Raw genomic sequence first — 8,100 nt, forward strand, 5'->3', positions numbered from 1 at the left:
CAATCTATCTCCTGAGAGTGGTACACCGTTAGTAATCGGTTACCGTGAGATTACACATTCCAACCTCTTTTTCACCAATTAATTACGTTTCCTAATTCATTTGCATAGCATGCCCAAAATAACTGGGAGTGAAATGAAACGGTGTAGCCTCAACAGTTTTTGTGCTACAAAGTCCTAGTTAATTTTAACGAAAAGCCAATTAATTTCAGAGTAGAAACCAATTTTTGGTTTTTGAAAATTTCCTCCCTCTACAGTATTGCAGCCCCGAAGACGCGGCCTCCAGCCATCGCTTGAAGAACGCACGGAATTCGTGGACAAACTGTCGCATTCAGGGGTCAGAGATTTTTTTGAAGCCTTCACACTTTTGAGGGGCTTAGAACACACTTCTGCCCCAAACTTTGACCATATTTCATAATCCGAGAATTCCAATCCAGCAAGAAGGATTATAATTTCGAATTGGAGAAGAAGTCTGAGATTTGTTTTTTTAGCCACGCTTGCATAATTTTTTTTTGCACTATGAGTCCTGCTGAAAGGTCCGGTCGACTCCTTTGAATGGGATCTCATTCAGGGGATGTACCACGGATTCGAAAACACATTTCGAAGAAGTTTGGTTCCATCACCTTATCCCCATTTTGTCAGAATTACCCAATTAGCTCTAACTTGTCAAAACCATCACCAAACCTGGATAATGTGACATTTTGACCTTTTTCTGTATTGGAAGATATCTTTCACCGATTTTTCGTAGATGAGGTTACCTCACCCTGCGTAGCACGGGAGCTATTGAATTCCTCTAGTCCGTCGGTCTGTCTGTCTGTCTGTGTGTTAACGAGTTTTTGCATCAATTGATACTAATTAGAGCCAGTTATTGGCATTCTTGACCGAGTTATTAGCACCACTGATATCGAACAATTAGCGACTCAAAATGGTGCCAAACAATTGAAGGAATAGACACAAAACGCACCAAAAGTGCAGACGAACCGGAAGAAATAACTATAATTTTTACTTTAAATTTGTCAAGATTTCATGTCAAAATTATGCCTCGTTTTCCCTCGTTTATTTTCCACCATTGGTGCAAAATTATATCACAGTTATGTAAATATTGTGTCCGCTCATTATGCACCATTAATGCAAAATTAAGTCAAAATTGTGGATCTGTTTTATCCGCCTGTTTTGCACCATTGGTGCAAAATTATGTCAAAATAATTCTCACAGGGTGAGCTACTTCTACCGTTACAACGGTTTATTTTGTTTATTAAAATATTCTTCAACAGTGAAAATTTCTTCATTTTTAAACCAATCCTCTTCACTTTTTTTGGAGCGTACCGCTTCAAGCGACCCCTGCATTTATTTAATCTGACTTTTTCTGGGGGACGGTCAGCATGTGGTAAGTACCACATCTCGAAGCATTAATCCCCAGGTTCAATTTGAGCACTTATAGGATAATCTTTTCGACACTGTCCCATGTGAGGCTAGTTTTCGTTGCAAATTCGGGAATTTCTTCGGATTCTAGCCTTCTGCGCATTCAGTATGGGTGGGGTCCTGGTGGACCTAATAAAATTTTCTTCGACTGTTTTTAATCGACCCAATGTCCATCAACGTTTTCATAGTCCGCTGGACTAAAATTAAGTTCACCTTCGACTGCTTATTACTTTCCAAATTCGCAATTTCTCTCCCCATTTTTTGGTGAACAATAATCGCCGCCCGCGTCCTTTCTTGATTTTCCATGCTGACCTGCTTTGCAAGCAATTAAAAACCGATTTATGGTATTTATGCAAAATCGAACGAGGAAGCCAATGCACTTATCAGATTTTAATTATCTCTTGCGGTTTTGGAGATAAAAGCTACTTACAGCTACCTTGGGCATGCTATGTACACCAAGGGAATTCATTCACTATGTATTTAACAACCAACTCAATTTTCTTTCTGAGATTTTGAATCAAATCATTGATGCAGTTTTTCATACTTCAAGGTAAATTTGTGGGATTTGACTTTTAACAACTCTACCATTCATTATTTATAAATAAATTCCCAATTTAATTCATGACCTCATAATTTAAGGTCATTTTTATGACGCTTCCGGTGTAACCTCGACTGGAAAGGTGCTTCATGTGTACCTCTACTTCAACTTTTAGAGCATTTTGGGGACATTTTTTAAATCAAGTTTGCAAAAAAACCACACGACCAATTTTTTAGTTGCTCTACCCGATTTTGAAAACAAATTTGAATTCTATTGGACCGCCTTTAAGCGCGGGTGTCTCAAACCTTTCCACGAATAAATGGGACAGCCTGTATTTGCCTCGACCCCCACACTCGGGACAAACACATTCCTAGACGATGTTTTTTCGAAGGGAATGCTGCGAAAACATTCTTTTTAAATGATCGCATTACTCATGGTCTAGGCATTATAATCAGAGCCAGTTTTACAGAAGAAGCGCATGTAAAAATGGGTAGGTTTAATTTTAATTCCTCGACCATAGCATACTTTTTGGTCCTGGATAAAATGCTAAAACTCGATGCTGCAAAATAACAGCGCAATTCAAAAAGGGGGCAAACAGTTAATGTCTTTGAAACAAAAAGCGATTAATTCAAAATCAAATGGTTAAGGCAACATGCTCAAACTGTGTTCTACCACGGTGTTTTATTAGGAGCTCTTAAATTCCTCCCTCAACCAGGTTATCCCAATAGGGTTACTCATCTCAACTCAAAGTACGTAAAATTACGAGATAAACTAGAAATTTATAAATTAAGGATTTTGTGGCATTAAAATTTATTTCTAGTTTATTTTCGTGGCCACGGCCGGATTGAGTTCCAAGTTAATCGTATTATTTTACGTTGTTTAAGTTCAGATGCGTACCCCTATTGAGATAACTCGGTTGAGGGAGGAATTTTAGAGCTACTAATAAAACACAGTGGTTTCTACAGAAATGCGAAATTCTTCCGTGAACAGTATGTAATTAGAAATTTGGCACTTGCCACACGGGGATCGTCCATATATTACGTCATCAAAAATTCTGGATTTTAGTACCCACCCACCCAACGTATAGGGTAGAAGTGAAAACTCGCAAATTTGTAAGGCAAAATTCGAAAAGTGTAATATTGATGGAATTTTGGGCGCGTTTTCGTCTTTTTTTATGCAAATATCTCCGCCAAACCTGCGCATTTGCAGATAGTTGCATTTGCAAATTTCATACTAATTTAATTTGTGATCAACTGACACCAGTTTCGTCGAAATCTGCGAGCATACGTTGGGAGACCTCCATTGTTAGTCCTAGTACAATCAAAATTACCCAGAATAAAGAAAATCTTCGGGCAAGTACTGCAAAAGTTTACATACATATTTCAATATCGCGTGTGAGGGTAGCATATTACATTGATGTATATTGGTCACTATAATTGTTAAATGTAAAATGATGAATGTATGAAAATGTTTTGTGTGCATGTGTACAATTGCCCCATGACGTGGTGGTGGTTGCCATGGTGACGTCACAGGGGGAAAAGTGGGTACGCGTCAGTCTTTGTTCTAAAGTCGTAGTAAGTAAGTAGGTGGAAAGTCGTCCACACTTGAGTTTAAGTCATCGTGGTAGGCGGACAAGAGTAAGAATTGTAGTTCTTTTTAATTGTTGCCCACGATTAATTTGTCAGTATAGTTAGTCACCAATCAACTCGTGTTGTTAGCAGAGCTCTGAATTAGGTTGACAATTGTTGATTTATTAGTAATTTGCCGTTTGGAATAAAATCCAGTTTAAGGAAATTACTAAACGTTTACTGCACTATTCACTCCGTCAGCTTTCTTTAAAACCCCGAGCAAGGCACAATTAAATATCTAGTAAAGACACTATACTTCGGGTAGAAGATAGCTTGGTTTTTCATCCTTTTTGCCATTAGAATTTTCACTAATTTTCCATTGTTTTTTCACCACCATGATCATGGTAGGAATAACTATAACTGAAGATAGGGAGCGATGAGGGGATTTATTAGGAAGATTGGGATGGAGGGAACATACGGCAACTCATTCGGAGGGAACGGGAATTGTACAACCATAGCCATGGCTTTGGTTTAAATTCTAAGTATGTATTTATAACTTTTCATAAAATTAGCCTTTTCTAGGAACCCTTGAGTATGTGTTGGGGATTACTAGAGTTTCTACCTTATTAATCTCTTCGTACCCTTGCCTTTCAGCATTTCTCTTGCTTAATATCTCAAAGCCGTATTCATAATAATGAATCCACCTGTTGATGCCCCCTTACATACTTCAATTCAAACTTATCCAAGCATACCAAAGTTTTGAGTATGGAATGTTCTTCTGTTGGTTTTTTTAGAACATGTTACCTTAGTTGGTATGCATATTATTCACTAAATCAGTTTTATTCTCAATCTTAGATAGGCGACTCTATCATCGACATCATTTTTGTATATTTATATAGACATATAATACACATATAATTACGTGACCTATTTAATTAAATCGGAAATCTAGCATTTAAAATATCCCATAGTTTTGATAAGTTTGTGTGGCAAAATTATTTCGAAACAAACCTGTTAGCAACCAATATAGGTAAGAAATACATAAAATATTCAAATTTCGCTTTGGATACAATTCTCCTCAGATACTAATAAATACTTAATTGTCATTTTCAAAGAGTTTAGAATCATCAATGGATCTCAATCAAGGTACAAATATGCAGTGTCCTCACTGCTCAAAAGCCTTTAAAACCAGACGGGATCTTAGAACCCACCTCTTCACGCATGACGAAAACGCTCAAGTTAATTGCGACGTAAGTGAATTATGCTGTCTAATTACAAGTCTCTCTAATTACTAAGCCGAATTTGTAATTAATCAGGACTTCATAATTAAAAAAACATTTTATGATATTAAATCGAGATAAGTAATTGAACCTTTACTAAAATCTCTACCTAGCCCACCAAACCTCAAAAATTGATTGTTGGTTTTTATTGAATTTCTGATTAAAGCCTAGTACTCAGCTTTTCACAATTAGACTCAACTTCTCCACATATTTATTAAATTACCCCTTAACTTAAAATACTTCAATTCGCATCGGTTTGTCATGAATTGACGCATATTCTCAGTTATAAGTAAAATATCGCTTAAATTACATTATCTCCACAACAGTGGGTTAACTTTTTCACGTGTAGAAAACGAGCTGTGTACTAAGCTTAACAATTTATTAAAATAAGCTTACTCATGTATTTAAACCTTTAATTAATTCCATTGTTTAATTAATTAGAAAGCCCTGTCATAAATAAATAGGCTTATTATTAAACAGGATAAATCTATTTAGTTACATACTTTTTTTTACCACAGATTTGCACAAAAACACTAAAAAATCCTCACGTACTCAGCCGTCATATGCGAACCATGCACAGCAATAAAGCAAAACCAGTCTGTTCAATTTGCTCGCAACAATTCTTCACTGGAACATCTTTACGGGACCACACGAGTAGAATTCATGGAACGACGGGCGAAGGAGGTGAAACATGTAAAATATCTCAGGGACAATTTGTCAATGCAAAATATTTACAAAACCACACATAAAATTCACACCGCGAGGGAAGGCTCCCGACACCCGTGCACATTTCCAGGATGTCTCAAATCCTTCACTTTACGGCGTGAAGCTGTCAAGCATTTCAAAAATGTTCACATCCAGACGATCCGGCCAAGACACCCTTGCCCGTTTTTGGCTTGTGGGAAATCCTTTCTGAACAAGAAAACCGTCCGAATTCACTTTAGAGCGGAACACGACGAGAATCCGGTCCGATGGAGGTGCACCCTTTGTGGCGTCCAATTTAAGAATAAAAATCACCTCGAGAACCACATTGCTACCCATACGAAAGAAAAGAGCTACAAGTGTGAGACATGTGGGAAGACCTTTATCCGCCTTTCCCGCCTCAAATTGCATCAGGTAAAGAAATTTTGATTATGAAAAAAATCTCTCGAATCCTAGAATACAGGGTGTTTCTCCCGAGTTTGTGCTGCAAGCGAACAAAATCTGGTCAACCTCCTAACCACAAAGTACACAGATTTGTGTAGTATTTTATTTCCTTTCACGGCGAAATACACAAATGTGTGTACTGCATAAATTACCCTGACATCAAAATTTCTCAGATTATTTCTTCGGTAATTTGTGGAAAACTCGATGGGAAAAAGTGGATTTTTTTCGATATTTTTCTTCACAAACTTTTGAATTTTCCCCATATCGGCCAATGTTAAAAGGGGATTTTTCGTAGACAAAATTTATGGTAGACAAAAGTAAATAAATATTTTGTGTACCCTTTCAAGTCGCAAAGTTTTGTCACGAATTCCTTAATTAATATGGTTCCGGAGGCAGTGTCAACGCAGTCTTTCTCATTGCAATCTGTCACTGTTTCTGATAATCTGGGCGACGTTTGCATAAGTTCGTCTAGTATTTTCGAGGAATAAAATGAATTTCTAAATATAAATAATTTATTCATACATAATTAAATGAGTATTGCTACCTGCTGATAATAATCTGTCAAGTGCTCGAAAATCTGACCGATGGGTTCCTGTACTACTGCAACTGGCGGCGAGTTGAGTGGGCCTGAAACAAAAAAATGATGGCTGCAAAAACAAAATGATAAAAGATTTAAATAACTAACCGTAGCCAACTGAAGAAGTAGAGCAAAATGAAGAGTCCAGCGTGACCTCCTCAAATATTTCGCCTTTGACCAGGAAATTGACGTCAGGGATTGTATGCTGCTCCAAAAAATGGGGAGGACTTCGTCATCAATTTCGGCTCCGTGACCGTCCTTCAGCACGATCTCATCTTCCAACTTTATTCCAAATTTGGATTTTACTAAAAATAACAACAAAAAGTAATTAACAATAAATTAACAATAAAAAAATAAAAATAACAATAAAAAGCATTTGCTAATTAACGTTTATCATTAGGAAACTTACATGTTTCTACGAAATCTTGATAATTGATTCGGGAGACAATTAATTTTTTGCCTCTAATGTCATTAGACACACGGACTAATTTCTTCTCCATGTCGCTGCTTGTGACTGAAAAGTCAAACTAATCAATTGAGCTTCCCGGGTTGAGACGAAGGGGATTTTGTCTCTATTGAAGGAGAAGAATCAACTCCGCTCTCATTTTAAGTTGGTGTTAATTTCAACACATTAAAGTTACAATTCTATTCCGTATCGGTGAGGTTCCGTATTAATATCTGCGGTGTTAATAATTTATGTGCGCGGATATAATTTTGGAGACAATATTATATCCGTGTCCGTTATGCTCGTTATCACCGAAGGCCGGTTATGTTTTTTTTGCTGATTTTAACACCGCTTTGCTAAGAGAGTACATAGATGAATATATTTTGGATGATGGTACTTCACTGCAGAGTTAAGTCGGTTTTTTTGGTAATCCGAGCCCCGATCCGTTTGGATAGGATCGGATATGTTTTTCGCCCGAGAACGGATCGATCGGATAGGATATTTTTATAGATAAAAAAAACGGATCAGATTTCTGAAAACCTTGATCCGACTAAGGTTTGTCGCTGGTTGTGAAACCAAATACTCGAAATTAGAATATTTGGTCTGGTCTGACATTGTTTGGATAATAAGTATTTTTTCATCCAAGAAACGGATCAGATCGGATATTTTGTCAATCAGTAGAAGGGATGGAATATTTTTGAAAATCCAAAAAAAAAGAATCGGAACGGATCGAATGTTTTTTCAATCCAAAAAAACGGATCGAATATTTACGAAAATAAAAAAAAAACGTATAGGAACGGATCGGATATTTTTTCAATCCGAAAAACGGATCGAATATTTAAAAAAATCCAATATCGGAACGGATCGGATTTCTGAAAATGCTGATCCGACCCATCTCTGCTTTGCATTTACTTCAGTTTAACGGATAATAGATACCCATGTGGAAAGCATGCCTGAGGCAACTTGGTTATTTATACTTGACAGCAGTCAGTTTGTTGGCAGGGTTACTTAGCTGGTCAAGATTATAAATACACCCCTCAACTCATTTGGATAATAAAAAGGCTGAAGAATTTTCCATTTTTCAAAATTTCTCGTAAAGATTGGAAATTAAAGTTAAAAGTTGGACC

General features: G+C 36.9%; 1 long non-coding RNA gene across 1 annotated transcript; it reads left to right on the forward strand.

Moving 5' to 3' along the window:
• The first annotated feature begins 4,256 nt into the window (after positions 1-4,256).
• On the forward strand, positions 4,257-6,026 carry LOC118433534. Its single transcript, XR_004833428.1, has 3 exons — positions 4,257-4,555; positions 4,641-4,775; positions 5,324-6,026. It is a non-coding gene; the product is annotated as an uncharacterized LOC118433534 (long non-coding RNA).
• The last annotated feature ends 2,074 nt before the right edge of the window (positions 6,027-8,100 follow it).

This window comes from Folsomia candida, unplaced genomic scaffold (genome assembly GCF_002217175.1).
Source record: "Folsomia candida strain VU population unplaced genomic scaffold, ASM221717v1 Fcan01_Sc056, whole genome shotgun sequence".
NCBI lineage: Eukaryota > Metazoa > Arthropoda > Collembola > Entomobryomorpha > Isotomidae > Folsomia > Folsomia candida.